The sequence below is a fragment of the Mustela erminea genome, chromosome 16 (assembly GCF_009829155.1).
Source record: "Mustela erminea isolate mMusErm1 chromosome 16, mMusErm1.Pri, whole genome shotgun sequence".
Classification (NCBI taxonomy): Eukaryota; Metazoa; Chordata; class Mammalia; order Carnivora; family Mustelidae; genus Mustela; species Mustela erminea.
In genome coordinates, this window is record NC_045629.1 from 27,159,893 (window position 1) to 27,172,583 (window position 12,691).

Here is a 12,691-nt window from a genome sequence, read left to right on the forward strand (position 1 = left end):
AAATCTCATTTTCCCATTATATTTTCTTTATACTATTACCTATTCCTTAAAAAACCCTCTTGTTCCCATTTTATATTTTCTGTTTATTCTCTCAATATACAATATATAGTATATTTTATAAATATAAATATATATTGTTATTTATAAGGGATAGCTAACTCACCTAAAATTGTGTGAATGACAATAACTTTCTCTCATTCTGCTGAGATAATAGAATGATCACTCAGAAGTGGGGAAATTTGGTTTCTAATCTCAGTACTACTGCAGAGTGGTTTTTGACCTAGAGCAATTTCATATATCAGGATGACCATCACCGTTATACCTTTGTTCAGGTTTTCTCTCTAGCTGACCTACCTTTCACACATAAAAATTCTACCCACCTTTTCTGTTTCAGAGCCTGTTCCTTTGATGCTTTTCCCAGCCACTAAACCAAACTGATTTATACCTTTCTCAAATTGATAAAAACATAACACATTAATATTAGAAATGTCTTGTAAAATGACATAGGTCAACTGCCCAGTTAGAGCAGTCATTCATCCAACCACTGTGGCAACAGATAATCAGACTTTGCTTGAATACTAGTATTGACAAGAAATAGTTAATCAGGAGAAATCCCATTTAAATCTCCAGAAAACTCATCTCTCAGGAACTTCACACTCACATTGCCCAGATTCTGTGCAGACCTGAAAGGAAAGTCAATACACTGCCTAAGTGGAAACATGCAAATATTCAAGCAAATTTATTTTTCTTTACATTAATAAAACCACTTCACTCTCCCCAGAGATTGTCTACCTCTAGACCTCAAATATTCCCCTTGTCTGAGAGTCCAGAATATATTTGGCTGGTAACCAGATAGGATCTTTGCACTATAAGGGGGCATTTCCTTTCTTTCAGAATGGGAGCAATGAGAGAAGCAGGGCACCTAACTTCACACACACACACACACACACACACACACACACACACACACCTACTTTCCTACTTTAATTTTGCAAAGTTAGCCCAAGTTGTCAGGAGGGATGTGGGAATTAACTTACCCTTCTGCTTTTGTAAACTGCATATTTAGACAATATTATCTTGAAAAAACAAGAAAAGATGGAAATTAAATCCTAATTGATGGCAGAGACCCAGTAATAAAGAATGCCCCCAACATCTTTTACTAGATTAATCAAACTCGCCATGACAAGTCACCATGTTATAGGATAGCTTGTGTTTTATTTCCAGAATCTAGTAGAAACAGTGGTAAATCCAAGTTGCTATTTTTCCTCAGTTCTTGATCAAATAGATGGAAACAGTAGGACAAAATAGAAAGTCTACTTGGATAGATGAAAAGGAAATTGATAAATGTATATCTATGTAACAATGACTGTGGAAAAATTCTCTTCAAATCTAATGTTTGGTTTTTTTTTTTTTTTTTTTGTATAATCAAATACTTTGTCCTATTAAAATCTTCAAAACTGAGTGAGAGTTGTTTTTTTTTTTTTTAAACTCTTGCTTAAGGGATTTTGTCTAATTTTGGTAATTTTAATTGGGTTTTGTTTTCCCAAAACTTTATAGAAATACTCCTGGCTCTGCCAATTTGTGCTGGTAAATTTGGAGATATTTTTTCCAAAAGAAAATCTGTCTTTAATTTTCATGAGTAAGCATTTTCACAGGACTTGGTAAAGGACACCAGTCATACAACAAAATTACTTTTCAAGGAAAAACAAATGCATTGGCAAATTAAATTGTTACCCAAAACTGTAATTCTGAGAAGAGTCATTTACCCATTTTATCTTATTAGAAAGATTTACCTCTGTGGTGTAAAAGCAAAAAGAGAAAGAAGGTATATCTAGAAATTTTAGGGATTGGTAAAAATACAGGTTGTCTTCTTTAATTTTTTAAAAAATAATACAGGATGAAAAATTGTTCAGTCACCAAGCATAATAAAAATTGTCCCATGTCTTTGTGGCCCAGAATTTATACTTATAGAAAAAAATGTATAAAAAGATATGTACAAAAATGTTCATTGAAACATTACTGGTGAAAACAAAAAGGGAATGATTACAAACAATGTCCATCAGTAAGGATAGATAAAATAAATTTATAAGCTGGGATACAGGATATCAGTTAAAATAAGTGAACTAAAATTAATGTATCAAAAAATAAATCTCAAAACATGATAAAAGGATTATAAAATGATAATATATAAAATATATGATACATTTATAAAAAACAAAATACCATATGCTCTTCAATAATACATATGTATATTAAATGTGTTAAAAAGATTGCAAGTATATATACTAAGTTCATGATAATATTTATCTCAAGTGAAGGGAAAGTGACTAGACATAGGGAAAAGGATTAGAATTTATCTATAATATATGTTAGTGATTATATAAAAACAGGTATGATAAAATAGGTATGACCAAATTATAAAACTTTTAAAGTCTGATTAGTGGAGGGCGCCTGGGTGGGTCAGTGGGTTGAGGCCTCTGCCTTCGGCTCAGGTCATGATCCCAGGGTCCTGGGATCGAGCCCCCCTTCGGGCTCTCTGCTCAGCAGGGAGCCTGCTTCCTCCTCTCTCTCTGCCTGCCTCTTTGCACACTTGAGATCTGTCTGTCAAATAAATAAAATCTTGAAAAAAAAGTCTGATTAGTGGATAATTAGTTATGCATTATATTTTCTTGGACTATATAATCATTTTAGAATTTCTGAACAATGAAATCCAAGAAATTAATTTAGTAAAATGTTTGTTATATAAGTAAAGATAATCATCCCCTTTTTGATTATTATTAAGCAGCCTTTACATAGCAAGATTTGAAGCAAAATTTGAAGCTATACTTTAGCCTATATGTATTTTGAGATGACAAGACCCTCAAGCCACTTTATCCATGACTTCTAGAGCTGAATTCATTTATGAGAGTACTGAGTTTAGTGATGAAGCCAGACATAGATCCCAGGATTCTTTGAAATTTTGGCTCAAATAAGATAATATCATGAGCTTTTTCCTTCTATGAATATACTGTTCTGCATCTACTTGAGGAAAAACTCCTGTTATTTTTCAGAAATTACTGAAGGAGCTACTGCTATTTTAAAATGCTTAATAACACTTAACTTTTTTTTTTTTTAAGTCTGTAAATTAAGATTCGGAGTTCCCCCCAAATTTTGGTATGAAATTGACTCAATTTAACACATAAAGGATTTTCCTTCCATGTTCCCCTAGGCTCACATGACAACTTATTAGGCAATGTGACAAATGTAGTGATTTTCTATCCCCCAGCTCATAGAGTACTTTCCTGGTGTGGAAAAACTCATATACCACGTAGGCTCTCTATTGAAGGGTGATTTCCAGTACCTACCTCTACCATGGAAAATGAAGAGGCTATAACTTCAGTTAGGATGCAAATACATGTCTGCATTTCCACCATTAAGACACTTGCTAAGGACTTTGGATATTAAACGCATGGTTCCAAGTAGGGTCAATGGAGGGGGAAGATCATTGCAGGTTTGGTGGTACCAGGGATAATTTTGGTAGCAGTGAGAAACTCCGCAGTTCTTGCAGCTGCAGTAAATTGGCTGCATAATGCCAGGAATAGCAGCCCTTTAAACTGTCCTTTTATGAGCCAAGCATTTCAGCCTCAGTTCTGTGACCTAACTGCGTAACTTTTCTGTTGAAATTACTCAAAGTTCCTATATGTTGCTTGCAACCAAAAAGTGTGATACAGATCTGTTAAACAATTGAAGCGCCCAAAAGCAAAAAAAAAAAAAAAAAAAAAAAAAAAAGCCTGTTTTTATGCATGTTTTAGAATAAAAATGTAGAGAAAAGTGAAATTTTCACTTTAAATAAAATCTTGGATGCATATTATGTGTTTAAAGAACAGGTATTGTAATTGTGTCAAAAGTTTTTTTTTTTTTAATTCCATGCATGAAGATGAGTTCACTTACCAACCAAGAATGCAAGTACATTTTTTGTTGTTGTTGTTGTTGTTGGGATATGAGTTTATTTCTAAAAATTGCATCTTAACACATTACCTTTAGAACTTTCCCATTCTTTTTTTTTAAATTTTTTTATTATGTTTTGTTTTTTTTTTAATTTATTTTTTTTTAAATTTTTTATTTTTTATAAACATATGTTTTTATCCCCAGGGGTACAGGTCTGTGAATCACCAGGTTTACACACTTCACAGCACTCACCAAAGCACATACCCTCCCCAATGTCCATAACCCCACCCCCTTCTCCCACCCCACTTCCCCTAGCAACCCTCAGTTTGTTTTGTGATTTAAGAGTCACTTATGGTTTGTCTCCCTCCCAATCCCATCTTGTTTCATTTATTCTTCTCCTACCCACTTAAGCCCCCATGTTGCATCACCACTTCCTCATATCAGGGAGATCATATGATAGTTGTCTTTCTCTGCTTGACTTATTTCGCTAAGCATGATATGCTCTAGTTCCATCCATGTTGTCGCAAATGGCAAGATTTCATTTCTTTTGATGGCTGCATAGTATTCCATTGTGTATATATACCACATCTTCTTTATCCATTCATCTGTTGATGGACATCTAGGTTCTTTCCATAGTTTGGCTATTGTGGACATTGCTGCTCAAAAGCTTTTGCACAGCAAAGGAAACAGTTAACAAAATCAAAAGACAACTGACAGAATGGGAGAAGATATTTGCAAACGACATATCAGATAAAGGACTAGTGTCCAAAATCTATAAAGAACTTATCAAACTCAACACCCAAAGAACAAATAATCTAATCAAGAAATGGGCAGAGGACATGAACAGACATTTCTGCAAAGAAGACATCCAGATGGCCAACAGACACATGAAAAAGTGCTCCATATCACTCGGCATCAGGGAAATACAAATCAAAACCACAATGAGATACCACCTCACACCAGTGAGAATGGCTAAAATTAACAAGTCAGGAAATGACAGATGCTGGCGAGGATGCAGAGAAAGGGGAACCCTCCTACACTGTTGGTGGGAATGCAAGATGGTGCAACCACTCTGGAAAACAGCATGAAGGTTCCTCAAAATGTTGAAAATAGAACTGCTCTATGACCCAGCAATTGCAAGTACATTTTTAAGAATTTCCCATTTCCCTCAATGCTGAATAGTCTTCAAGTTTTCCATTTTAGATTTGTGTTGTAAGAGGAATGTGAAGGGAAGACTATCGGGTCGCTCTCAGTGTCACTTGAATGCCATTATAAACCACTAAATTAAAGCGGCTAACACTGTCTTTTTGATTTCTCAGTATCAGAAAAACTGGTAATTATTATTTAATGACTAAAAATATAGTTCCTGGAAGAACTAAACATATTCTTGCCCTAAGATTTCACACATAACAGGTATGACTCTCTAGATTTTTCAATCTTGTTGTCAGTTGGACTGAATTGTCTTTTAATCTCAAAGAAAGTAAAAATTTTAGTTAGGTCAATATTCCATTTTTAGTGGTATTGCTAGTTGATATGAGTTACATTTGTGTCTCCCCAAAATTCTTGTGTTGAAACTCTAGCACCAGCATCTCAGAACCTAACTAACTATATTTGGAGATTGGGCCTTTAAAGAGGTAACTATGTTAATATGAGTTCATTGGGGAGGACTCAAATTCAATCTGGCATATGCCCTTTTATTTATTTTTTAAAAGATTTTTATTTATTTATTTGACAGACAGTGAGAGAGGGAATGCAAGCAGGGGGTGTGGGAGAGGGAGAAGCAGTCTTCCCGCAGAGAAAGGAGCCCAATGTGAATCTTAATCCCAGGATCCTGGAATCATGACCTGAGCCAGAAGCAGACACTTAACAACTGAGCCACCTACGTGACCCTAGCATGTGTCCTTTTAGAAGAGGAATTTGGACACAAAGAGATGCCAGGGATGCATTCGCATAAAAGGAAGACCATGTGGGAAGGTGACAAGGTGGTCATCTACAAGCCAAGTAGAGAGGCCTCAGGAGAAACCAACCCTGAGGACGCTGATCTCAGACTTCTAACCTCCACTACTGCGAGAAAATACATTTCTGTTGTTTAAGCCATACAGTCTGTGGTATTTTGCTATGGCAGCCCAGGCAAATTGGTTTATCAGTATCCCTGGATTTTCCATGAGTAATAAAATCCTGGAATAGTTGGGATTCAAATTATCTATCTGTTATAGAATAGAGATCATCAAATTCACAAACATATCAAGGAAGCAATTAAATATGATGTAATATGATAAAATAAAATATTAGTTTATGGTTTTATTGAGCATGTGCATGATTTTTTCCTCACTTTTTGATTCTTAGATATGTCAGTGTGTGATAGCCAATTGCCCATTTAGGGAAATGGCAGGCTTCTGTTTAGGGAATTAAGCCCGTAATTATACTTTTTTGATATTAAAATTTCTTTTGTTGTTGTTACAGATGCTGATTGTAGATGGTATACCTTTTGTGTTTTCATTGATGTTGTTTTCTTTTACTTAATAAAATAATAAGTTTATAACCCTCTGTCAGGCTTGGTAAGAGAAATTTACCTACCTAGGGAGCAAGGGCAACATTAATCCTCTACAGAGATTGGCTGTAAGAAACAAAAAACAATTCATTTTGGAAACAAAAAGAAACATTGCTCCCTACTCCTTGGCCCACTCACCAGGGACACAAATGACAAAAAACATGCTGGCAATAAAACGGTAGTCAGAGTGTTCAGGAAGGAGGAAAATGGTACAAGGTGGAACTTAGCAGAACATTCTTATTTCCTAGTTCATGAAATCATTGTACATTGACTTCAAATTATTTAATATCCAATTAAATTTTAAAAGATGATATGGACTAAGTCAACTTGCTCAGTGTTCTGTATATAATAGGTAATAAATGTTAGAGTCATTTCCTCCATTTCTAAAACATCTAGGATACATAAAAGTTGATGAAATACTTTAGTGAAAAGAAATGTTTAAAAACCATGTTTAGATAACATTAACATGAACATGGTTATTTTATATACTCATTAAAAAAGATGAGTATGGGGGTGCCTGGATGGCTCAGTGGGTTAAGCCACTGCCTTCGGCTCGGGTCATGATCTCAGGGTCCTGGAATCAAGTCCCTCATCGGGCTCTCTGCTCGGCAGGGAGCCTGCTTCCTCCTGTCTCTCTCTGCCTGCCTCTCTGCCTACTTGTGATCTCTCTCTGTCAAATAAATAAATAAAATCTTAAAAAAAAAAGATGAATATGCAGGATAGGATAGATGAGAGATCTCATGGGTATGTATGTGCAGATAAAGGCTGTTTGAAAATGTATAATTTGAATTTCATATGCAAAAAAATACAGTCTTTGGAGGATTTGCAGAAGGAAGTGATGTGGGCTAAGTAATGCATTTGAGAGATGATTTTGACAGAAGTGTCTGACTGCATGTTATGGAAACATAAAAATGTGGAGGAGAGGTGAGACTATATATGTGGAAGCTGGGAAATGAAATCTACCAGATGTGCAGGATGCCACTGTAGAAACAGAGAAGAGGATGTTACAAAAGAAGAAACATTGACAGAATTTTTTCAGTTTGGGTACAAAATAATACTAGGTAGTAGATTTTAGGATGTAGAATCTTTTTAAAAATAACCAACAACATAGGAAGAATAAAGAACCACAGGGCAGAAAGATTCAAAAACCAACCAAAATTACCAAAATACCAAAATTACAGCATTTGGTAATATAAAGTAAATATTTTGAATAAAGTATAATTTATTTACATTATAGAAAATTTTCAAATTAAACATGAGAAACAAATATTTACTTCTCATTCTCAAACCAAGGTTATTAATTTTTGACATATGTATGCATACATATAGATACACACACTCTCTCATATAGTTTTATATATAGCTTGTATCTATTTAATGACATACATTTAAATTAGTTATATATTTTGAATATTTACCACAATATTAAATGTTCTTCAAAAGTATTTATCATACCTCGTTCTGTTAGCCATTCTTTTATGTGGTCTTAACAAATTATCTATAAAAATAGGGTTCCAGGATCAAATGTAATTTAAACACATTCCATAAATATCTCTTGGATCCTTCTATGTGGAGAAACATGATGGATATTAAAATATTAACATATTTGAGAATTAATGACACCTAACTTTACATAATTTTACAGATTTAAAAATTTTTCTATATAAGGCATCCTAAGGACTCTTGTTTCTTAACACGAATTTGTAAATATTGTTCTATTTTAATATCTACATTTTATTTCATTCTGTAGATACAACATATTTAATCAATCCACTATTATTAGACTTTTACATTGTTTCAGGTTTTTTTGTATTTTCATAATATAGGATATCTTTTAATTTATAAATTTTAGCACTTATTTGATTATTTTCTTATTTTTTTTCCTCTATCTCTAAATTTTAATCACCCAATGGTCATTACATATGCACTCCTTAATTCCAGTTTTCCCCTTTGTTGAAGAGACTATCTTTTTTCCATTGGATATGCTTTCCTGCTTTGTTAAAGCTTAGTTGGCCATGTAGTTGTGGGTCCATTCTGGGTTTTCTCTTATGTTCTACTTATCTGTCTGTTTTTGTGCCAGTACCATACTATCTTGACTACGCTTCTTAGTATAGTTTGAAATCCAAATCTGTGATGCCTCCAGCTTTGATTTTCTTTTTCAAGATTGCTTAAGGGTATTCAGGGCCTTTTGTAGTTCCACACAAATTTTAGGATTGTTTTTTCTAGTTCTGTGCAAAGTACTGCTGGCATTTGGATAGGAATTGCATTAAATGTGTAGATTGTTTTGGAGAGTGTAGGCATTTTAACAATATTTGTTCTTCTTATTCATGAGCACGGAATGTTTTTCCATTTCTTTGTGTCTTTGTTTGACAGACAGAGATCACAAGTAGGCAGAGAGGCAGGCAGAGAGAAAAAGGAGGAAGCAGGCTCCCTGCTTGAGCGAGAGCCCGACGCGGGGCTCGATCCCAGGACCCTGGGACCATGACCTGAGCGGAAGGCAGAGGCTTTAACCACTGAGCCACTCTTTGTGTCTTTAATCTTTAATTTCTTTCATCAGTATTCTGTATTTTTCAGGATGCAGATATTTTATCTTTTTTGTTACATTTATTCCTAGTATCTTACGGGTTTTGGTGCAATTATAAATGGACTCAGTTCCTTAATTTCTCTTTCTGCTGCTTCAATATTAGTGTATAGAAATGCAACAGACTTCTCTACCTTGATTTTGTATCCTATGAGTTTACTGAGTTCCTTTATCAGTTCTAGCAGGTTTTTTTGGTGGAATCATTGAGGTTTTTCTATATGTAGTATCATGTTATCTTTAAATATTGAAACTTTTACTTCTTCTTTTCTGATTTGGATACCTTTTATTTCTTTGTGTTCTTTGATTGCTATGGCTAGGACTCCCAGTACTACTTTATTTTATATTTTTTAAGGATTTATTTATTTCAGAAGAAGGCAGATGGGGCAGAGGGAGAGAGAGTCTTAGGCAGACTTCACACTGAGCATGGAGCCTTCTATAGGGTTCACACCTATGACCCCAAGATCATGACCCAAGCTGAAACCAAGATTTGGAAGCTGAACTGACTACAACACCCAGGTGCCCTATTCCAGTACTATTTTAAATAAAAGTGTTAAGAGTGGACATCTCTGTCTTGTTCCTGACTGTAGAGGAAAAACTCTCAGCTTTTTTTTTTTTCATTGAGGATGATACTAGTTGTGGTTTTTTTATATATATGGTCTTTATTATGTTGAGGTATGTTCCCTCTAATCTACCTTGCTTTTTGACTTTCTGTTGAGATGATCTGTCCAATAATGTAAGTGGGATGTTAAAGTCGCCTACTATTATTGTATTATTATCAATTCATTCCTTTATGTTTGTTTTTAACTGTTTAATGTATTTGGGTGCTCCTATATTGGGTACATAAATGTTTAGAATTTTTATATTCTGTTGGATTGCCCCCTTTATTATTATATTATTATATAGTATTCTTCTTCATCTCTTATTATAGTCTTTGTTTTTTAAAGTATGTTTTGTTTGATACAAATGTTGCTACTCTGGCCTTGTTTTGACAGCCATCTGCCTGATAAATGTTTCTCCATCCCCTCACTTTCAATGTGCAGGTTTCTTTAGGTCTAAAATAAGTCTCCTGTAGACAGCATATAGATGAGTCTTTTTTTTTTTTTTAATACTTCTATCACCCTATGTCTTTTGACTGGAGCATTTAGTCCATTTAAATTAAAATTATTGATATATATGTATTTATTCCCATTTTATTATCTGGTTTATGTTTTTTCTGAAGATTGTCTCTGATGAAGTCTTTCTCTCTTTCATTTTTTATTGGTTTGCATTAGTGATATATTTGGATTAATTTCTTTTTTGTATATTTATTGATTTTTGATTTGTGGTTACCATTAAACTTATGTAGCTTTGTCTGCATGTAGCAGTAAAAAACAAGTTGATATCTTTTAAGTTTGAACCCATTCTTTACTCCTTTTCTTCCCACATTTTAGGTGTAATGTGTCATATTTTACATCCTTTTATTTTATGTATTTCTTGACTGATTTTTTACAGATACATTCATTTTACTGCTTCTGTGTTTCCTACCTTCATACTGTCATTTTTGGTCTTTCCTTTCCACTCAAACAATCTCCTTTAATATTTCCTCTAGGGCTGGTTTAGTGGTCATAGCTCCTTTTGTTTATCTCTCCTATTCTGAATGATAGCCTTGCAAGATAGAGTGTTCTTGTCTTCAGGGTTTTCTCATTCAGTACTTTATATATAGCATGCCACTCCTTTCTGACTTGGCAAGTGCCTCCTGAAAAAGATCTGATGGTAGCTTTCGGGGTTTTCTTTGTATGTAACTGTTTTCTTTTGTCTTGCTGCTTTTAGTATTTTTTCTTCATCACTATATTTTGCCATTTTACTTTATTTTTTAAATTAGTTTATTTATTTATTTGTCAGAGAGAGAGAGCACAAGCAGGGGGAGTAGCCGGTAAAGGGAGGAGTAAGCTTCCCACTGAGCAAGGACGCCCCACGCCCCCTACCATGCAGGACTGGATCCCAGGACCCTGGGATCAACCTGAGGTGAAGGCAGATGCTTAACTGACTGAGCCACCCAGGTGTCCCTATTTTGCCATTTTAATTACAAAATATCTTGGTGTGGATCTGCTTTTGTTAATTTTGTTGGGGGTTCTTTTTGCCTTCTAGATGTGGGTATCTGTTTCCTTCCCCAGATTAGGAACTTTTCAGCTATTATTTCTTCAAAATCTCTGCCCCCTTTTCTCTCTCTTCTTCTGGGATCCCTGTAATATAAGTGTTATTACATTTAATGGAGTTACTGAATTCCCTAAGTTTATTCTCGTGCATAATCTTTTTTTCTATGGTTCGGCTTGATGACTTTCCATTACTTTGTCTTCTAGGTCATTAATTCATTCTTCTGCTTCTTCCAGTCTGCTTATCACACCATCAGAATTTTTTCTTATTTCATTTATTGATCCCTTTGTCTCTGCTATGTTATTCCTTATCTTTGTCTTAATAATCTCACTGTTATTCTCCACTCTGTTCTCAAGTCCAGTGAGTATCCTTATGATCATTGCTTTAAATTCTCCATCAGGCATGTTACTTACATCTGTTTCACTTAGATCTCCAGCCATGGCCTTGTCCTTGTCTTTGATTTGGGACAATTCTTATGTCTTCTCATTTTGTCTAAGTCTCTTTGCCTATTTCTCTGTGTTAGGGAAGTCAGTTATATCTCCTGTTCTTGAGGGTAATGGCTTTATGAAGAAAAGGTCTTATAGTACCTTGCAGTGTAGGGTTCCATGTGCCCTAGGGCCTGGTGCTTCAAGGAGTATCTCCAGTGTGTGCTGTATTTGCTCTGTTGTTGTGAACTGGACACTTTATCCTTTAGGCTGTCTTTGCCTATTGTAGACAGTGTTTCGTCCTGGCCTGAATCTGTCACGTTTTACCAAGACGTACCCTGGTCTGCTTATAAATTGAGACCTATCTCTACCACCAACTGAACTGAGGTCTTACAAAACTCCTGGTAGGGAGATGTGGTCTTGGCCATGGTTTGAGCCAGTCTTCTGGGGAAGGTGGCCTGCTACATTGGGACTGAGGTAAGTGTGGCTGGGAGGGGTGGTTCTATTGGAGCACAGTGGTGCAGGGTGTAGTGAGGTAGTAAGTTGAGGCACTGTGTTGGTTCCTGCGGGTGGCTCTGTGTTTATGCTGAGGGACAGGGCAAGGAAATGGTGCCTTCCAGTTTATTTGTTCCTAGAGGGATCTTTCTGTGAATGTTACCTCTCTAGGACATGGTCCAAGATGAGCAACTAACCTTCTGACTTTGTGCCCCAGGCACTCTTTAGATGGCTGTTTTTTGGGCAGTATGTATGCAAGTTGTTTGCCCTGCATTTTCTCCAAGAGAAGCTCCAATGCCTTGCAAGGTCTCCCAGAACCAAACATCCTGACATTTAAAATTCCAGGCTTTAAACACCACTCATTGCAAGAACTTGCAAAATTCGTGCCCTCTGTTTTCCAGTCCATTTGCTATGGGGATTCATTTTTCCCACGTGCTACCCTGTGTTCTAGTTTGTCTCTCTCCCTTTTCTGCAACTCAGGCTTCCTTCCCACCATGATCCATTTCTTTTCCAAGCCCATCTCTGCACTTTACTTTCTTTGATGTAGCTTCTTTTCTATTTTTAATTGTTGAGTTTGTT